This window comes from Schistocerca gregaria, chromosome 1 (genome assembly GCF_023897955.1).
Source record: "Schistocerca gregaria isolate iqSchGreg1 chromosome 1, iqSchGreg1.2, whole genome shotgun sequence".
NCBI lineage: Eukaryota > Metazoa > Arthropoda > Insecta > Orthoptera > Acrididae > Schistocerca > Schistocerca gregaria.
In genome coordinates, this window is record NC_064920.1 from 1187228951 (window position 1) to 1187252051 (window position 23101).

The following is a 23101-nucleotide window of genomic DNA, read 5'->3' on the forward strand; positions in this document are numbered from 1 at the left end:
ATCTCACTCCCATTTGAGGGGCTTGTTAGCACTTGATGTTAGGTTGGCGCCATTAAAATGGATTGTGGTAATCGCTGCTGCTTGCTGGATCGCTGCTGTGTGTCGATGCTGATGCTGGCTCTAAATCTGGTTGTCTAGGGATAAAAAGATGAGGTCCCGTGTTTTTAATGTGCATTTGATGATAAATAACGAGCGAAACCAACAAATAATTAAACTTCAAATATTTATTTCTCTGGTGGACATCTTAATTCCACTGTCCACCAAAGACAATGACACAACACAAAGTAGCACTTATTTTACATGTTCTTTGCAATGTTTATCCACCTCGAACAATAACACACATACACACTTTACCGAAGTGTCATTCAGACTCCGCTCCCGACCCATCTTGCTCCTTGTATTTATACCCTTGTCAATGAATTACTAAAAAGAGGTATAGTTTATAAGTCACATGTACATCTGTTGTAAATTGTGCAGAAAAGTTATTAAATTATATCGAGTGACATAATTTAACAGATTTGTTGGCTTGACAGAATAATTCTTTGTTACAAAAGGCCGCTTTTTGGAAGTTTGACAATTGACTTCTTTAATTTGCATAAATAAGTAAATAACATGAGTTACTAAGAATTACATTCGTTTTCGTCTAAAATAGGAGTGTTTACGTGAATACTGAGTGAAAACGGTCCGAGTGAACAAATAGGTTTCACTGGGTGATTTTTATTTAAGGAGATCCAAAATACGAAATTTGGTGACTATATTCGTACATCATATTAATTATTTAAGATGAATTTGTGTCTTTACATGATGATATTTGCTGTATCAGTGATCTAGTGATATTAACTTTTGTGTGGGTCAGTTATTTAGTATAATTTAATGGGTTGACTGTTTATGGAGACATGTTGTTGTTGTTTTCTTCAGTCCTGAGACTGGTTTGATGCAGCTCTCTATGCTAATCTATCCTGTGCAAGCTTCTTCATCTCCCAGTACCTACTGCAACCCACATCCTTCTGAATCTGATAAGTGTATTCATCTCTCGGTCTCCCTCTACGATTTTTACCCTCCACGCTGCCCTCCAATGCTAAATTTGTGATCCCTTGATGCCTCAAAACATGTCCTACCAACCGATCCCTTCTTCTAGTCAAGTTGTGCCACAAACTTCTCTTCTCCCCAATCCTATTCAATACCTCCTCATTAGTTACGTGATCTATCCACCTTATCTTCAGTATTCTTCTGTAGCACCACATTTCGAAAGCTTCTATTCTCTTCTTGTCCAAACTAGTTATCGTCCATGTTTCACTTCCATACATGGCTACACTCCAAACAAATACTTTCAGAAACGACTTCCTGACACTTAAATCTACACTCGATGTTAACAAATTTCTATTCTTCAGAAACGCTTTCCTTGCCATTGCCAGTCTACATTTTATATCTTCTCTACTTCGCCCATCATCAGTAACTTTGCTCCCTAAATAGCAAAACTCCTTTACTACTTCAAGTTTCTCATTTCCTAATCTAATTCCCTCAGCATCACCCGACTTAATTCGACTGCATTCCATTATCCTCGTTTTGCTTTTGTTGATGTTCATCTTATACACTCCTCTCAAGACACTGTCCATTCCGTTCAACTGCCCTTCCCAGTCCTTTGCTGTCTCTGACAGAATTACAATGTCATCGGCGAACCTCAAAGTTTTTATTTCTTCTCCATGGATTTTAATACTTATTCCGAATTTTCTTTTGTTTCCTTTACCGCTTGTTCAATATACAGATTGAATAACGTCGGGGAGAGGCTACAACCCTGTCTTACTCCCTTCCCAACCACTGCTTCCCTTTCATGTCCCTCGACTACTATTACTGCCATCTGGTTTCTGTACAAATTGTAAATAGCCTTTCGCTCCCTGTATTTTACCCCTGCCACCTTCAGAATTTGAAAGAGAGTACTCCAGTCAACATTGTCAAAAGCTTTCTCTAAGTCAACAAATACTAGAAACGTAGGTTTGCCTTTCTTGAATCTTTCTTCTAAGATAAGTCGTAAGGTCAGTATTGCCTCACGTGATCCAGTATTTCTACGGAATCCAAACTGATCTTCCCCGAGGTCGGCTTCTACTAGTTTTTCCATTCATCTGTAAAGAATTCGTGTGAGTATTTTGCAGCTATGGCTTATTAAACTGATTGCTTGGTAATTTTCACATCTGTCAACACGTGCTTTCTTTGGGATTGGAATTATTATATTCTTCTTGAAGTCTCAGAGTATTTCGCCTGTCTCATACATCTTGGTAGAGTTTTGTCGGGACTGGCTCTCCCAAGGCCGTAAATAGTTCTAATGGAATGTTGTCTACTCTCAGGGCCTTGTTTCGACTCAGGTCTTTCAGTGCTCTGTCAAACTCTTCACGCAGTATCGTATCTCCCATTTTATCTTCATCTACATCCTCTTCCATTTCCATAATATTGTCCTCAAGTACATCGCCCTTGTATAGACCCTCTATATACTCCTTCCACCTTTCTGCTTCACGTTCTGTGTTTAGAACTGCGTTTCCATCTGAGCTCTTGATATTGATACAAGTGGCTCTCTTTTCTCTAAAGGTCTCTTTAATTTTCCTGTAGGCTGTATCTATCTTACCCCTAGTGAGATAAGCCTCTACATCAGTACATTTGTCCTCTACCCATCCCTGCTTAGCCATTTTGCACTTCCTGTCGATCTCATTTTTGAGACGTTTGTATTTCTTTTTGCCTGCTTCATTTATTGCATTTTTATTTCTCCTTTCATCAATTAAATTCAATATTTCTTCTGTTACCCACGGATTTCTATTAGCCCTCGTCTTTTTACCTACTTGACCCTCTGCTGCCTTCACTACTTCATCCCTCAGAGCTACCCATTCTTCTTCTACCCATCTTCCTAAATTCCCATCGTTTTGCAACTTCTTCAATTTTAATCTACAGTTCACAACCAATAGATTGTGGTCAGAGTCCACATCTGCCCCTGGAAATGTCTTACAATTTAAAACCTGCTTCCTAAATCTCTGTCTTACCATTATATAATCTATCTGATACCTTTGTAAGTAGGCTGTTTAGGTTTTTTTATTGTTAACGACACCGCCACGTAGCGCTCTGTATGAAAATTACTGGCTGTGTCATGAGCGGTCTGTGGCTTGTTTGCATTGTTGTCTGCCATTGTAGTGTTGGGCAGCGGCAGCTGGATGCTAACAGCGTGTAGCGTTGCGCAGTTGGAGGTGAGCCGCCAGCAGTGGTGGACGTGGGGAGAGAGATGGCGGTGTTTTGAAATTCGTAAGAATGGTTGTCATGAACTGCTATATATATTATGACTATTAAGGTAAATACATTGTTTGTTCTGTATTAAAATCTTTCATTTGCTAACTATGCCTATCAGTAGTTAGTGCCTTCAGTAGTTTGAATCTTTTTTTAGCTGGCAGTAGTGGCGCTCGCTGTATTGCAGTAGCTTGAATAACGAAGATTTTTGTGAGGGAAGTGATTTGTGAAACGTATAGGTTAATGTTAGTCAGGGCCATTCTTTCGTAGGGATTTTTGGAAGTCAGATTGCGTTGCGCTAAAAATATTATGTGTCAGTTTAAGCACAGTCGTGTACAATTTTTCTAAGGGGATGTTTCATACCTTTTAGTACCTCCAGGATTCTTCCATGTATACAACCTTCTTTTATGATTCTTGAACTAGGTGTTAGCTGTGATTAAGTTATGCTCTGTGCAAAAGTCTAACAGACGGCTTCCTCTTTAATTTCTTAGCCCCAATCCATATTCTCCTACTATGTTTCCTTCCCTCCCTTTTCCTACTGTCGAATTCCAGTCACCCATGACTATTAAATTTTCATCTCCCCTCACTACCTGAATAATTTCTTTTATCTCATCATACATTTCTTCAATTTCTTCGTCATCTGCAGAGCTAGTTGGCATATAAACTTGTACTACTGTAGTAGGCATGGGCTACGTCTCTATCTTGGCCACTAGAATATGTTCACTATGCTTTTTGTAGTAGCTTACCCGTACACCGATTTTTTAATTCATTATTAAATCTACTCCTGCATTACTCCTATTTGATTTTGTATTTATGACCCTGTATTCACCTGACCAGAAGTCTTGTTCCTCGTGCCATCGAACGTCACTAATTCCCACTATATCTAACTTTAACCGATCCATTTCCCTTTTTAAATTTTCTACTATGCCTGCCTAATTAAGGGATCTGACATTCCACACTCCGATCCGTAGATTGCCAGTTTTCTTTCTCCTGATAACGACATCCTCTTGAGTAGTCCCCGCCCGGAGATCCGAATGGTGGGCTATTTTACCTCCGGAATATTTTACCCAAGAGGACGCCATCATCATTTAACCATACAGTAAAGCTGTATGCCCTCGGGAAAAATTACTGCTGTAATTTCCCCTTGGAGTACACAGTTTTGTTCATTACAGAATTCTCACTTTCTTGTAGAAGTAATTTTCATGATTCTGTAAAAGCTCTCGTTCAGCCAACTGTAGCGTTCGGCCGCTGATAGCAGTGAAATAATATAAGGTGGCGCACGAAAAACTGGCCTCAAGTACAGACTGGCTCGCCAATTACGAACGATTTGTTGACCGCTATGAGCAGAGTAGAACAAACGGCTACAGGCCACAAGTGGCCCATTGGGACCATCCTACCGCCGTGTCATCCTCAGTTGAGGATGCAGATAGGAGGGGCGCGTGGCCAGCACACTGCTCTCCCGAATAGTAGCTGCTCCGGTCAAAGAAAACGACCATAGCTCCTAAATTTTCATCAAGAGGCTGAGTGCACCCCAGCAGAATAGATAAATATATAATCAACAGGCAGTAAAGAAATAACAAATAAAGCAACAAATAAGAGAGAAGATGTGTTCTAAAGGTCAGGAAGTACATCTTAAAATTTAGGATTTTAAGAAAGATTATGATTCTGTGGTCATCAACGGTCAATGGGAAGCAATGGAGTATTGTAGAAACACAACAGATGGGCGACAATGAGCAGTCTAGTACTCGTGGCCCATTTTTCGTGCGCCGCCCTCTACCATGAAAATAATATTGTAGGAGTTATCGTATTCTCTCTACGAAATGTGACAGAAAACACTTGATTATGGAGCGCGGGCTTCATTCGGTTGTTGTTGTAGTTGAATTAAAATTAAATCCAGTGTTGCTAGGGGAATTAGATTAGGAAACGAGACACTTAAAGTAGTAGATGAGGTTTGCTTTATGGGCAGCAAAATAAATGACAGAAACAGAAAGGATATAAAATGTAGAATGGCAATGGCAAGAGAAGCATTTCTAAAGAAGAGACATTTGTTACCACCTAATATACACTCCTGGAAATGGAAAAAAGAACACATTGACACCGGTGTGTCGGACCCATCATAGTTGCTCCGGACACTGCGAGAGGGCTGTACAAGCAATGATCACACGCACGGCACAGCGGACACACCAGGAACCGCGGTGTTGGCCGTCGAATGGCGCTAGCTGCGCAGCATCTGTGCACCGCCGCCGTCAGTGTCAGCCAGTTTGCCGTGGCATACGGAGCTCCATCGCAGTCTTTAACACTGGTAGCATGCCACGACAGCGTGGACGTGAACCGTATGTGCAGTTGACGGACTTTGAGCGAGAGCGTATAGTGGACATGCGGGAGGCCGGGTGGACGTACCGCCGAATTGCTCAACACGTGGGGCGTGAGGTCTCCACAGTACATCGATGTTGTCGCCAGTGGTCGGCGGAAGATGCACGTGCCCGTCGACCTGGGACCGGACCGCAGCGACGCACGGATGCACGCCAAGACCGTAGGATCCTATGCAGTGCCGTAGGGGACCGCACCGCCACTTCCCAGCAAATTAGGGACACTGTTGCTCCTGGGGTATCGGCGAGGACCATTCGCAACCGTCTCCATGAAGCTGGGCTACGGTCCCGCACACCGTTAGGCCGTCTTCCGCTCACGCCCCAACATCGTGCAGCCCGCCTCCAGTGGTGTCGCGACAGGCGTGAATGGAGGGACGAATGGAGACGTGTCGTCTTCAGCGATGAGAGTCGCTTCTGCCTTGGTGCCAATGATGGTCGTATGCGTGTTTGGCGCCGTGCAGGTGAGCGCCACAATCAGGACTGCATACGACCGAGGCACAAAGGGCCAACACCCGGCATCATGGTGTGGGGAGCGATCTTCTACACTGGCCGTACATATCTGGTGATCGTCGAATGAACACTGAATAGTGCACGGTACATCCAAACCGCCATCTAACCCATCGTTCTACCATTCCTAGACCGTCAAGGGAACTTGCTGTTCCAACAGGACAATGCACGTCCGCATGTATCCCGTGCCACCCAACGTGCTCTAGAAGATGTAAGTCAACTACCCTGGCCAGCAAGATCTCCGGATCTGTCCCCCATTGAGCATGTTTGGGACTGGATGAAGCGTCGTCTCACGCGGTCTGCACGTCCAGCACGAACGCTGTCCAACTGAGGCGCCAGGTGGAAATGGCATGGCAAGCCGTTCCACAGGACTACATCCATGATCTCTATGATCGTCTCCATGGGAGAATAGCAGCCTGCATTGCTGCGAAAGGTGGACGTACACTATACTAGTGCCGACATTGTGCATGCTCTGTTGCCTGTGTCTATGTGCCTGTGGTTCTGTCAGTGTGATCATGTGATGTATCTGACCGAAGGAATGTGTCAATAAAGTTTCCCCTTCCTGGGACAATGAGTTCACGGTGTTCTTATTTCAATTTCCAGGAGTGTAGATTTAAGCGTTAAAGGTGGGGGAGGGGGGGGGGGGTTAATAATCGCTGATCACGACCAAGACATGAATATGGTAACAGACTGAGTAGGATGTAAATTGCAGTATTTATTCGGAGATGAAGAGCCTTATATCGGATAGCGTAGCATGGACAGCTGCATCTTACCAGTCTGAGACCATAACAACAACAACAGCGTCTAATATAGCTTCCGTACTGTGATTAATCCTCCCCCCATGAACCATGTTCCTTGCCGTTGGTGGGGAGGCTTGCGTGCCTCAGCGATACAGATGGCCGTACCGTAGGTGCAACCACAACGGAGGGGTATCTGTTGAGAGGCCAGACAAACGTGTGGTTCCTGAAGAGGGGCAGCAGCCTTTTCAGTAGTTGCAGGGGCAACAGTCTGGATGATTGACTGATCTGGCCTTGCAACATTAACCAAAACGGTCTTGCTGTGCTGGTACTGCGAACGGCTGAAAGCAAGGGGAAACTACAGCCGTAATTTTTCCCGAGGACATGCAGCTTTACTGTATGATTAAATGATGATGGCATCCTCTTGGGTAAAATATTCCGGAGGTAAAATAGGCCCCCATTCGGATCTCCGGGCGGGGACTACTCAGGAGGATGTCGTTATCAGGAGAAAGAAAATTGGCGTTCTACGGATCGGAGCGTGGAATGTCAGATCCCTTAATCGGGCAGGTAGGTTAGAAAATTTAAAAAGGGAAATGGAAAGGTTAAAGTTAGATATAGTGGGAAATAGTGAAGTTCGGTGGCAGGAGGAACAAGACTTCTGGTCAGGTGACTACAGGGTTATAAACACAAAATCAAATAGGGGTAATGCAGGAGTAGGTTTAATAATGAATAGGAAAATAGGAATGCGGGTAAGCTACTACAAACAGCACAGTGAACGCATTATTGTGGCCAAGATAGATACGAAGCCCACACCTACTACAGTAGTACAAGTTTATATGCCAACTAGCTCTGCAGATGATGAAGAAATTGAAGAAATGTACGATGAAATAAAAGAAATTATTCAGATAGTGAAGGGAGACGAAAATTTAATAGTAATGGGTGACTGGAATTCGAGTGTAGGAAAAGGGAGAGAAGGAAACATAGTAGGTGAATATGGATTGGGGCTAAGAAATGAAAGAGGAAGCCGCCTAGTAGAATTTTGCACAGAGCACAACCTAATCATAGCTAACACTTGGTTTAAGAATCGTGAAAGAAGGTTGTATACGTGGAAGAACCCTGGAGATACGAAAAGGTATCAGATAGATTATATAATGGTAAGACCGAGATTTAGGAACCAGGTTTTAAGTTGTAAGACATTTCCAGGGGCAGATGTGGACTCTGACCACAATCTATTGGTTTTGACCTGTAGATTAAAACTGAAGAAACTGCAAAAATGTGGGAAATTAAGGAGATGGGACCTGGATAAACTGAAAGAACCAGAGGTTGTACAGAGTTTCAGAGAGAGCATAAGGGAACAAGTGACAGGAATAGGGGAAAGAAATACAGTAAGAGAAGAATGGGTAGCTATGAGGGATGTAGTAGTGAAGGCAGCAGAGGATAAAGTAGGTACAAAGACGAGGGCTGCTAGAAATCCTTGGGTAACAGAAGAAATATTGAATTTAATTGATGAAAGGAGAAAATATAAAAATGCAGTAAATGAAGCAGGCAAAAAGGAATACAAACGTCTCAAAAATGAGATCGACAGGAAGTGCAAAATGGCTAAACAGGGATGGCTAGAGGACAAATGTAAGGATGTAGAAGCTTATCTCACTAGGGGTAAGATAGATACTGCCTACAGGAAAATTAAAGAGACCTTTGGAGAGAAGAGAACCACGTGTATGAATATCAAGAGCTCAGATGGCAGCCCAGTTCTAAGCAAAGAAGGGAAGGCAGAAAGGTGGAAGGAGTATATAGAAGGTTTATACAAGGGCGATGTACTTGAGGACAATATTATAGAAATAGAAGAGGATGTAGATGAAGACGAAATGGGAGATACGATACTGCGTGAAGAGTTTGACAGAGCACTGAAAGACCTGAGTCGAAACAAGGCCCCCGGAGTAGACAACATTCCATTAAAACTACTGACGGCCTTGGGAGAGCCAGTCATGACAAAACTCTACCAGCTGGTGAGCAAGATGTATGAGACAGGCGAAATACCCTCAGACTTCAAGAAGAATGTAATAATTCCAATCCCAAAGAAAGCAGGTGCTGACAGATGTGAAAATTACCGAACTATCAGGTTAATAAGCCACGGCTGCAAAATACTAACGCGAATTCTTTATAGACGAATGGAAAAACTGGTAGATGCAGCCCTCGGGGAAGATCAGTTTGGATTCCGTCGAAATGTTGGAACACGTGAGGCAATACTGACCTTACGACTTATCTTAGATGAAAGATTAAGAAAAGGCAAACCTACGTTTCTAGCATTTGTAGACTTAGAGAAAGCTTTTGACAATGTTGACTGGAATACTCTTTTTCAAATTCTAAAGGTGGCAGGGTAAAATAGAGGGAGCGAAAGGCTATTTATAATGTGTACAGAAACCAGATGGCAGTAATAATAGTCGAGGGACATGAAAGGGAAGCAGTTGTTGGGAAAGGAGTGAGACAGGGTTGTAGCCTCTCCCCGATGTTATTCAATCTGTATATTGAGCAAGCAGTAAAGAAAACAAAAGAAAAATTTGGAGTAGGTATTAAAATTCATGGAGACGAAGTAAAAACTTTGAGGTTCGCCGATGACATTGTAATTCTGTCAGAGACGGCAAAGGACTTGGAAGAGTAGTTGAACGGAATGAACAGTGTCTTGAAAGGAGGATATAAGATGAACATTAACAAAAGCAAAACGAGGATAATGGAATGTAGTCAAATTAAATCGGGTGATGCTGAGGGAATTAGATTAGGAAATGAGACACTTAAAGTAGTAAAGGAGTTTTGCTATTTAGGAAGTAAAATAACTGATGATGGTCGAAGTAGAGAGAATATAAAATGTAGACTGGCAATGGCAAGGAAAGCGTTTCTGAAGAAGAGAAATTTGTTAACATCGAATATAGATTTATGTATCAGGAAGTCGTTTCTGAAAGTATTTGTTTGGAGTGTAGCCATGTATGGAAGTGAAACATGGACGATAACTAGTTTGGACAGGAAGAGAATAGAAGCTTTCGAAATGTGGTGCTACAGAAGAATACTGAAGATAAGGTGGATAGATCACGTAACTAATGAGGAGGTATTGAATAGGATTGGGGAGAAGAGAAGTTTGTGGCACAACTTGACTAGAAGAAGGGATCGGTTGGTAGGACATGTTTTGAGACATCAAGGGATCACAAATTTAGCATTGGAGGGCAGCGTGGAGGGTAAAAATCGTAGAGGGAGACCGAGAGATGAGTACACTAAGCAGATTCAGAAGGATGTAGGTTGCAGTAGGTACTGGGAGATGAAGGAGCTTGCACAGGATAGAGTAGCATGGAGAGCTGCATCAAACCAGTCTCAGGACTGAAGACAACAACAACAACAACTGTGATTAATACTTCCAGTTTGTTGTTAAAACATAAGAAGAGGGGTCGTCTTTACTAAATAAGGACATTAGCTTGAAAGGAACTGGATAACGAATACATTGATCTTTTAATATGGGCTTTAAAGAAAGGAAATTCTACAATTAATAGCTGAAGTCACATACTTGCCAGCAAAACAAAACCTGAAACTTCCTGGCAGATTAAAACTGTGTGCCGGGCCGAGACTCGAACTCGGGACGTTTGCCTTTCTGGGGCAAGTGCTCTACCAACTGAGTTACCCAAGCAATACCCACGACACAGGAGAGATTCTATAAAGTTTAGAAGGTAGGATACGAGGTACTGGCAGAAGTAAAGCTGTGAAGACGGGGCGTGAGTCGTGCTTGGGTAGCTCAGTTTGGGGCCAGTATGGTAGCTCAGCATGTTCGGTCAGAGAGCTGGTTGGCCTCTGTAATAAAAAAACTGAGCGAAACGATCAAGAAACGAACATAACCGGATGTCATGTGACGTCCGCAACGAACAAACACAACGATCAACAACGAACAAAATGAACGCCGGCACGGTAGCTCAGCGTGTTCGGTCAGAGGATTACGTGCTCTCTGTAGTAAAAAAAACTGAGTTAATCGATGAATAACGAACTTAAAACGGTTGTCGTACGACGTACGCCCCCAGCAGATGCAACGAACAATAGCGAACAAAATGAGATTAAACAGAAAAAAATTGTCATAAAAAATTTAAAAAGTTGGTAGAGCACTTGCCCCCGAAAGGCAAAGGTCCCGAGTTCGAGTCCCGGCTCACCAAACAATTTTAATCTGCCAGGAAGTTTCATATCAGCGAACACTCCGCTGCAGAGTGAAAATCTCGTTCTGAAAACAAAATCTATCAAGGTTAATAGCATTCTCCAAAATGCGACTCCAGTACGGTTCAAGATATAATCTTGTGTTTTTAATGTATTGTATAAAATACAAATTCGACAGAAAATAATGCACGAAGAAATCAAAATCGTTGATTATTTCTCAGGCCGATTACTTCTAAGATCCATGAACTCTCAAACCAGTAAATATAAGAGGTTCGTTAAAAAGCCATTAATATACATAGACAAACGTCCATGTTGGTGCTTCACATTTGATGTTTGTTCTGTGCGCCGGTGAAGTTTCGAACCGTTCTGGCACATGGCAGAGCAGTACAGTGTCAAAATGGCGTCTACGTACGACTCATGTTACAAGCAGCGTACTGTTATTGAATTCTTGTGTGCAGAAAAAGAAACTGTGGTTAACATCCATAAACGTTTGTATGCAGGTTATGGAGACGCTGCAGTTGATAGGAGTACAGTTGAGCGTTGGGTAAGGAAAGTTACAGCCTCAGGAAATGCAGAAACAGAGCTCCATGATAGTCACGCTCGGGACGTTTTGTCACAGTCACTGCTCCAGACATGCTGAATCGTATTCATGCCGACCAGGGCAACGTTCTCTACGGGAAACACACTTTGAAGGTGACGACGGTGTCAGTAATGGAGTGGAAACATAGCCACGCCTTCAGGACAAGAGGTTTTACCAGTAGGGAATACATTATCTTCCCAAGCTGCGACATAGTCGCGAATGAAACTGACCCGTATATACAATAAAGCGATTATTACTTACGTCATTATCTAGAATATTGGCACTAGAACATAACTACTGTCTCTTAACTCTTCGTCTTTTCAACAGTCTTACTTTTGTCGTGTTCTGTGTCATTGCTTTTTATTACTGTGATGCCTTTTATACGATATAAGCTCATTACAGACTTCAACTGTTGTATCTCCTTCTATTTTCGCTGTTCAATTAATTATTGAAAACTAGTGTATGCCGACATTAGCGACATCTGGAGAACACAAACATCTTGTGGCTACTGTACGGCAGTTTGTATTGAACAGTAGTGCTACTAACAATATGACTCGTGCATATGATGTTATTTATGTATATTTGACTATGCCACTGCTGATTCTGCATTTAACATTTGACGATCCCACTATGGCTGTAATACATTAGGACTTTGTTTTTATAAAATAGGCATGCCTTCCCGTACGTAAGGCGCAGAAATTCATATATTTGTTAGTAGAACTTTTCATTGTGGTCTATTTGTTGTTTTTAATCAGTAGACAATCTGCGAGTGTATTTATGTTTTTCCCATTTTTTGTTGCAGATCTGATACTGGTCACCATAGACCCAAACCGGTAATCTGTTAACAAAAAGTGTGACCATAGACGAAAATTAGAGGAAACTTACATATTCTTCCAACACATTGGCGTAATGCCATGGAACATGATGGAGAGTGCGTAGAAAAATAGGACATGGACAAGATATGTTGATATATATTGTCACCAAATTCTGATTCGTAACAATATATATGTTCTGAGGAAAAAAATGTGGGGCATTACTTATTGAACGACCCGCGAAATAAGAGAAAAGTATTAATGAAACCGAGCAATGATAACATGAATAGCTTAAAGTGCTGAACATATGAAAGGAGGAAATATTAAGAACATTGTGAGATAAGATTTAAGGCAGCAGTTCATTCGTGCTAAACAGCAAGCTTTGTCGTTGGCTGTTCCTGGCTGTGAATCTGCAGTAGCACCTCTTGTCCCCGGGGATAAACGTGTGTGTGGTTACCGTGCTTTGCATAATGGACCTCTCGTAACGCTCGCGCTGGGACACCAGGGGTGTGTTCGCCTGCGGCAGGCCTTGTTAAACGCCACGAGCGTACAGCATGCCGTGCAATGCCTACATTCTGCATACAGGCGCAGACAGCGAGTGCTGAGCCGATTTCTATCCGCCGCCTGCACATAATGTTCCCACAATCCCCTGGCTATTGTATGAGACTCGATGCAAATACAGGCTGATTCAAATGCCACTACCGCTGTCTTTTGATGCAACCGGTAGTGTTATAGGTGGCGTTCACAAACCACAAGGGAGATTTTCGCATTTTCTCTCTCGCTTTGCACAAACTATTAGTCCTACAGTAAAAAAAAAAAAAAAAAAAAAATAGGGGACCTTTTCATACGAAACTTAATGTAATTAAATTTTGTACTAGGATATGATATGATTTTGCTAAAGGTCGTAGGTTTCAAGTTATTCAAGAAAAACGTACAAAAGCGGCCTTAAAACGCGCCCCCCCCCCCCCCTCAACTCTCACAGTCAACCGATACCGGTCAGGATTTCTACTATGTTGATCTTGGCACTCCCTGCTACCACTGCACAAATATTAGCGCCTGCACGAATTATTTCCTACATTCGACCTATTATGGTCCTCACTGAATGGCCATAGCATGCCATCGGCTTAGTCGAGCAGTTAAAAATTGTAAAATAGATGATTGTGCTAATTTTAAATAACATTTTTGTGAATTTTAACAGCATGAAATAAACAATGACATCGTTGTATTCGTGAGGCCTTCTCACTACGAATCTGATGTGCTTGTAATGGTACAGCTGGTATCGAATTGTCAATGTAATTAGTTTTAGCCAAATGTACACAGAAGTCGTTTTTCGTTCACTATCTTTTTGGACAAGTTTAAATTAATAACGTTAAAGGAATATCCGACTATGCTGGAGGCGTAATAGCCCAATCAACAGAAATCATAAAGTCGAATATCGGGACTATTTCTTGTACAGTAGTAGGAAGAAGTGTAAGTAGGCTGTTTAGGTTTTTTTATTGGTAATGCCACATAGCGCTCTGTATGAAAAATCACTGGCTGTGCTGTATGCAGTCAATGGCTGGTTGGCATTGTTGTAATACTCGCCATTGTAGTGTTGGGCAGTTGGCTGTTAACAGCGCGTATCGTTGCGCCGTTGGAGGTGAGCCGCCAGCAGTGGTGGATGTGGGGAGAGAGATGGAGGAGTTTTGAAATTTGTAAGACTAGATGTCATGATCTGCTATATATATATATTATGACTGTTAAGGTAAATACATTGTTTGTTATATATTAAAATCTTTCATTCGCTAACTATGCCTATCAGTAGTTAGTGCCTTCCGTAGTTTGAATCTTTTATTTAGCTGGCAGTAGTGGCGCTCGCTAAATTGCAGTAGCCTGAGTAACGAAGATTTTTGTTAGGTAAGTGATTTGTGAAAGGTATAGTTTAAAGTTAGTCAGTGCCATTCTTTTGTAGGGATTCTTGGTAGTCAGATTGCGTTGCGCTAAAAATATTGTGTGTCAGTTTAAGTACAGTCGTGTACTATTTTTCTAAGGGGACGTTTCATATGTCGACCCTTAGCCGAGGATACCTCACTGGAATCTTCTGATTTTTTCTTGCAGTTTGTGTAATGAGTGTAGATTTTGTTTATTGCTAGTGCGTAAATGTAGAGATAATCTCCCTTGTAGTTGCAGTCTTTCATTGTTGTACAGTAAAACAGTTGTGACATGCATGTAGATTTGCAGCAAGTATTTCGCAGTTGCGCTTGCAATTAACGGAATATTATTTTCAGTGCTACGTTAATGTGTTCTCCTATTTTTGCTCTTCAAATTGTGTTTTTCTGTGTTGTCGTGTGAAATATTGTGACAATAATGGCGTGTGAAAAAGAAACACAAGGCTCTAAAGTAAACTGAGAAATAACAGCGACAGCGAGCGTAGCTTATCAGCACCACTGTGTGATGAATTAACTAATGTTCAAAGTAGTAGTTTGGTAATAGCGCACAGGGAAATGGAGCGAGCTGCAAATAATGGTGTAGGCAGTGAAACAATTAGTTAACAGGGAAGCATTATCGATCGATCGGTCGGCAACAGCTCGCCTCAGGAATCCGAAATGATAGGACACAATCTTGAAAATACTGTACATTCAGGTTTTGCGTCCTCACCGTTTTCTCAAGATACATTTTCTGCTTGTCAAAATGTGGATGTTGCCGGTGCAAATGCACAGCCGAAAAGCATAGATGAACAGATTCCAGACACTAATACATTATTATTGCAATTAATGCAACAAATGAAACAAAATGAGACAAACACAGCAACAGTTAGACACAATGGAACAAAAGCTTCAAAAGTTAGACAAAATGGAACAAAATCTTCAAAAGTTAGACACAATGGAACAAAATCAGAGACAAACACAGCAAAAGCTTCAAAAGTTAGACACCACACTTGGACAAACACATGAAGATTTAACTACTGAGTTACATAACATTGAATCAAAATGTCAAAAAGCCTGTAATGACGTAAAAACACAAATTTGTGAGCATTTTCAACCTATTTTTTCGCGGCATGAAAATGCGTTACAGAATCACGAAGCAGCCATAAAAGAACTGCAAACTATTGTTCCTGAAAATCACGACACCTTGCAAGCCAAAATGGACTCAGTTGCATCCACCGATTCGGTTACGCAACTTGCAAGAACTCAGGAAAACTTAAAGGACACAGTAGATTCGATTTCAACACAAATGGACACTCTGAAACTGTGTTCAGAAAAACACGCTGAGGAAATGTGTTCAATATCGGAGAAAGTAGCCGAACTTTCGGATCACTTCACTAACTTATCTACAAAGGTAGATGATGATCTGAATGACACGAGACCCGTAGCCTTCACTGACACAGAAGAGTATGAACAAATTAGAAAATTCAAACAAAATCAAATCAATACACAGTGCAAAAGAGAAATCTGGGAAGTACAAGATCACTTGACGCAGGTAATACAAAAATTACATATTTCAAAGGATACTCGCGGTCCAATACGGGAAGAGGGACTTAGAAATACGGAAAAGCCATAAAATAATAACACAGGGCATTTCGGAAATTATGAAAGAAATTGGCAAGGTGCACCGAATTTTGAGATGGAACCGCCGACACGACGTAACAATGACCGATATGCGACTCGCCGACATGATGATTTTGACTCTAAGCTGTTCATTACTGCACGTAAATTCAAAACATTTAAGAATTGTGACAACGACATTCATCCACAAGCATGGCTTCATCAATTTTCTCCCAACTGGTCATTGGAGCACAGGTTAGAATTTATGTGTGGCTACTTGGAGAATGAACCAGCTGTAAGAACGCGATCGGTCATTCACGACAGTCACAGTGAAGGAGAATTTTATCATGCCTTCCTCTCAGTGTTTTGGTCTGAAGCTACACAAGACCGAGTAAAACATAGCATCATAATGATGAAACGTTTCGAACAATCTGAATTTTCCAGTCTTGTGAAATATTTTGAAGACATGTTGCACAAGAATCACTACCTGTCAAACCCATACAGCCCCTCAGAACTCATCCGCATTTGCTTAACTAAATTACCTGAACATTTACGACATAATATTTTGGCAGGACGTTGCAAATACGACATTGAAGCTTTTCAGGGACTGTTACAAGAACTAGAAATTGACATTGACAACCGTGGAACGCGAAAACAGGAGCACAACAATTACGGGTCACATCTGTCACAATTCCACGATGACAGAAATAATACACGACAAGGCTATTCTTACAACGTAAATCGTGACTAAAACAGACATCACCCGTATGACAACCACTGGCAGAGTAATAGTTACAGAGAAAGATCGCATTTCCGTAGTAATGAATTTAACAGAGACAATCATAGAAACAGACAATATGGAAACCAGAACTATTATTATCGCGGGACAGAATAACTTCAGACGCAAAGATCCACCGTGCAGTGATAATTCAGAGAGAAATTCTTCACCCCTTAACCAACAAGAAAGAAACTATTTAAACTATCGACAAAACGACAGACCTGAATTCCATCAGAACTGGCGAGCTTCAAAGAGGGCAGGGCCTTCTTGTCAAGGTGAATTTGTCGAAGTTAGGTCTCCTAACCCCAATAACGACGCGCGCCAACAAAGAGACAGACAATGACTCGCACCGCAGGCAGCCACTTGCTCCGGCTGGCTCAGAGAAAAATAACATAGATGCTAACATTGAGAAAAATTCCAGTATTCCTTACCGACTTATACAACATGTTGCTTTGAAGTTTAAACTCTGTCCACTAGGAAGAGTAAAGGATTGCACCACATTTCACATGTAAAAGCATTTATTGAGAGATAATCTGCCTTTTAAATTTGTCTTTGCCATAAAACTGTTCACTCCAGATTACTAGTATGCTTTGTCAGACTTAATAAATTGTTAACAAGCAACAATGTTTGAAGTTAAATATCCAGTCTAGAACCTCGGGAACATTTTTGAACAGAAATTACGAATGCATTGTTATAGTGAACAGACGACACAATGTTCTATTTGTACATTCGTGCTTGTTAGTTGCACGATTACGTAACGACTATCAGGCTTACATACTTAGGACATATACGGGTACTGCTAATGAGATTTTAATGCAACATTTTGGTTTACTTGAAGATACATTCTGGATTTAAAGTACTTTCTGTGAGATACCAGATGACACAGTGTTTAGTTTATGTGACAAGTACACGATTTTATCACAACGCTACTAATGGGTGACAATTTACAATGTTGATTTTGCTGTGTATCTGTTTTATATCTGCACAGTTTTTCTGAATTATTCTGGAAAGTAACTTTTGTGGTATAGCTACAATGAGACAGCCTTTTCTGTAGCACAACAATACGTTACATTATAGTACTTTCTTGATCACGATAAGGTACGTAATAACTACGATATCTACACGCATAGCATTTACTTTTGTTCATCATGAGGTAACTTCTGCAGAACTTAACTGTCGGAGGACGATAACTACCCCACTTCCACAGAGATTATCTAACATCACGACGCACTGTTTAGCGCTACAGTACAAGTATTTGAGTGACTAATTTTGTACTTAAAATATTTATTTTTAAAGATATTTGAAGTACAATGATGCAAAGTTTTCTGTGATACATTTCATTCCATTGCTGTAATCTGCAACACCTGTGGATATAATTACAGTAATCCTCAGGGGGGTACACGCTTACTTTGTATACCATGTGTGTGGCAAGCACAAGGAGCTCTAGCTAATATGGTATTTGCTTATACAACTTTACACATCGGTACCATATTTCTCTAACGCACAAATTACACAACTATCTGATCATTTAACTGAGAGACAAACATTTTTTTACTACATCAGTGACACATGTTTACTCAATTACACAGTTGGATAACTTGACACTTAAAAATTGTATTTTGTCTGTACTTTGTGAACTGTTCATATTTTTTTGGAACCACTGTGATACAATAAGAGTTTTGAATGATGTATTTGGTATGGGATAATGATTTTTAAAGTACGTTTGAGATAGATGACACTATTGAAATGAGCAGAGAATTAATTTTAGATTTTGAAATTATAGAAGGAAGCTGAGACGATTTTGAGATTTGCCTGAGGTTTTATGATGTTATGATGATGATGAGTATTACGTAGTTGCGGTATGTTTATGGTCAATAAGCTGATGCTATATGAGGAATTTGATTATGCTATGTACCTATTATGATGAAATATTGAAGAAGTGTCTATGAATATGTATATGCGTAATAAAGCAAGGAGTAATGAGTAGTGGTAAGGGACTCTGATTTGTGGAAAAGGATGTTGGAAACCCAGAATCGTACTTTAAGAGTTATGAAATGTGTGTATATGCGTGAATGTATCATTATGATGGCGAAAATTTTTGGACACCATCACATTTACAGGATTTTGTTTCCACAGATTTGAAACGCAAATTCTTGACCTGTGAAATTTTTTATATGAGAATGTCACTGTAGTGGAAACTGCTATTTCGGTAAGAAAGTTAAGTGACCACCTGCACGTAATGTGTCGTGGGCACCCAGCTGTGAGACAGACACCTGGAAAAAAGCCATTAGTGTGTGCCTTTCAGAGGCACAGGTGAAGGAAAAAAAAGGCCATTATCCTCGCTACTTTCATTCCTTTGTAGAAAGCATTCCAAATACGACACGCTCAAACTTGACAACATATGATTATACTGTTGAGCTCTTAATTTATGATATTTACTAAAATGCCTAATGAAATGATGAGAAACATTTTACATCTATTGTCGTTCTAGTTGAGAGATTGCTCATTTTGTTTAATATGTAGTTTCTAGCTGCAGTGCAGCATTGGTTAAAATAAAATTTAATACATGAACTAATGTAACTATTTTTTGTCTACAGACCCAGTAAAGAATAATTTTACGATGTATTTTCTTAGAAAAGAGAGCACAAATAGACATTTCCCTTCACAGGAATTGCAAAAATAATCTTTTAACGGTTTGGTAACTTGTCTGTTAGAGTAAGTTGTTGTGATGCATCACTCTAGTGTTAAGATGTGACATAGGTATTAAACACGGCTATTTTTACTGTAATATTTTTTCTGCTTGAGCTTTGTCGTGTTTAGATATTAGATATTGCATTTGCTGCTGCTGTTTGCCAAGCATAGTGCTACTAAATTTCACTTTGTATTACTCTGTTAACCCAGTTTTACTACAGATTTATTTTTCTTGTTGCTGCACATTGGCTCATAATAGTTTTAATATTGCAACTTCTCTGTTAATTTAGATTTACTGTTGCTTGCCTTGCCAATTTGCATTTTTTTGTCATTGCTGTTTGTGTTAACTGTTTGTGCTGCTGCATTGCCTTGTCTCTTAGTTTAGCATTTGAGCTCAGTAGAATTAAATTAGCTTAAGAGGGGCAGACTATATAAGAGAATGAGTCATGCTGAATTGGAAGAAATGCATTGAGAAGTTTTACGAAGAAAGTACAGAAAGCAGGTATAGTTAGCACTTTTTGAAATAATGAAGAATGAAGGGAGATCTCCAAGAAGTAACTAAAATTTTGTTTGCAAGATACTGCATTAAAACAAACCCTGTCCTTTTCTTTTCTGTTAATCGGCTATGTGTTTGTGTACTCTTGTATATTTGTGTTTTCCCTGTCTTTATGTGTTTATCAGATGCGAGTTACATTGTAGAATTCTTTTGATAATATGTTATTTACTTTGTAAAGATGTTTAGACATTATTTATTCTGTTTTGTTGCTCATATGTGAGGGTGATGTTTCAAAAGTTAGTCCGATCTTTATGTATGTACTTGTCATAATTCTTGTAACACTGATGTATATGTTTATTTCTATTCTTTTCTAAAGCCTGTGTTACTACAAATATTATCTGTACTGTTATGTTCTTTAATGATGTATTTTGTACCTTTGTTATTGTAGTCTTATGTTATAAAATTGTAATTGACACCAGTTCATCAAATTAAGTAACTTGTAAGTTACATTTCACTGGTCATAGTATATGGACAATATGTGAAAAAAGAAGAGGACTGTTAGTGTTTCCACGCGTGTTAACAATTCAGCAAAGGACTGGTTAACAGCATTGCTGGTTCTAAGGACATTTAAAAAAAATAGTGAGTGCACAAGTGGTGGTTGATGGACTTGCTATATTGTCCGCAAGACTCTTCGATGGTGAGTGTGCACCTGCACAGTCGCAACAGTTGGCTGCTGGCCATCTCTACAAGGACTACAGTGGGTCTGCACCTTTGATGACCCACCAATATCATTATTTCTACAAGGACTGCAGTGGGTCTGCACCTTTGGTGACCCACCAATACCATAATCTCTTCCAGGAGTTCAGTGAGTCTGCTCTGTGATGACCTACCTACCAATATTCTTCAAACCTTCGACTGACTCTGCTGTGGGTTTGCTCTGTTGTGGCCCATTACTTGTCACCATTTCAAGAGTCAGCACTGTCTTTCCTTTGGAAGGACAACACTACTTCTTCAAGACTGCATGGAAATCCACTACTTCTATGAGCATTTTCTTTTACTCCTCAGATGTTGAGAAAAAAACACTGCAATTTTACTGTGATGGATGATCAGGACTGTCTTTATGGACTGTGAGAAAATTTTAGCTTTTGACCAACATTGTATCAATAAGTGTGTGCTTTTGATTTCTTTTTTATTGTAATTATAATTATGAAAAAAATTTACAAGTCTGTATTGGCCAATGCCCAAATCAATTTGTAAATTTTTTGTGGGGAGCATGGGGGCTATGTCAGTAGGCTGTTTAGGTTTTTTTATTGGTACCGTCACATAGCGCTCTGTATGAAAAATCACTGGCTGTGCTATGTGCTGTCAGTGGCTGGTTGGCATTGTTGTAATACTCGCAGCTGGATATTAACATCGCGCATAGTGTTGCACAGTTGGAGTTGAGCCGCCAGCAGTGGTGGATGTGAGGAGAGAGATGGTGGAGTTCTGAAATTTGTAATACTGGGTGTCATGAACTGCTATATACTTTATGACTTTTGAACACTATTGAGGTAAATACATTGTTTGTTCTCTATTAAAATCTTTCATTTGCTAACTATGCCTATCAGTAGTTACTGCCTTCTGTAGTTTGAATCTTTTATTTAGCTGGCAGTAGTGGCACTCGCTGTATTGCAGTAGCTTGAGTAACGAAGATTTTTGTGAGGGAAGTGATTTGTGAAAGGTATAGGTTAATGTTAGTCAGGGCCATTCTTTTGTAGTCAGCTAGCGTTGCGCTAAAAATATTGTGTGTCAGTTTAAGCACAGTCGTGTACAATTGTTCAAAGGGGACGTTTCAGAAGTACCACAAACAAATTCTAGAAATTCTGACTGGTTGGGGATGAGTGTGTGAGTGAGGTGCGTTTGAAGATAACTTATTTACATTTTTTTCTTGAATTAATTGAAAACCGAGTCCTCCAGTGAAAACGTATCCAAGTACAAAATTTAACTACACAAATTTCCTATAAACATGTCCTGCTCACTTTTGCTATATGACTAATGGTTTGCGTGTAGCAAGCGAGACAATATGAGAATTTCGCGCGTCGTTTGTGATGGCCTGCCATAACATTGAGGAGTTGCATAGGACAGCAGTAGAGGCAGCTGAATCAGCCTGTGGTGTATAACAGCGTGGTTATATTTAAACTTTCACTACCTGAGAAGGCCCCGTGAAAAACGAGTGGCCGTAGGCAAATGAAACTTCATGGAAACATTTGTGAGGACATGCAGAGGAGAAATAAAGAATAAATCATTGAAAGAAACATATTTTGATTCGTATGTGAGAGATTAACATTTAAGGTAACTCTCGTTTATTGTTCCGCTGTTTCGATCACTCTGGATCATCTTCATACATAACACAAAGTAATACTAAGTAAATACCATTTAATATTTTACTATAAGTAGTTACAGCTGCAAAATACTAACGCGAATTCTTAACAGACAAATGGAAAAACTGGTAGATGCTGACCTCGGGGAAGATGAGTTTGGATTCCGTAGAAATGTTGGAAGACGTGAGGAAATACTGACCTTACGACTTATCTTAGAAGAAAGATTAAGAAAAGGCAAACCTACGTTTCTAGCATTTGTAGACATAGAGAAAGCTTTTGACAATGTTGACTGGAATACTGTCTTTCAAATTCTGAAGGTGGCAGGGTTAAAACGCAGGGAGCGAAAGGCTATTTACAATTTGTACAGAAACCAGACGGCAGTCATAGGAGTCAAGGGGCATGAAAGGGAAGCAGTGGTTGGGAAAGACGTGAGACAGGGCTGTAGCCTTTCCCCGATGTTATTCAATCTGTATATTGAGCAAGCAGTAAAGGAAACAAAAGAAAAATTTGGAGTAGGTATTAAAATTCATGGAGAAGAAGTAAAAACTTTGAGTTTCGCCGATGACATTGTAATTCTGTCAGAGACGGCAAAGGACTTGGAAGAGCAGTTGAACGGAATGGACAGCGTCTTGAAAGGAGGATATAATATGAACACCAACAAAAGCCAAATGAGGATAATGGAATGTAGTCAAATTAAATCGGGTGATGCTGAGGGCATTAGATTAGGAAATGAGACACTTAAAGTAGTAAAGGAGTTTTGCTATTTAGGAAGTAAAATAACTGATGATGGTCGAAGTAGAG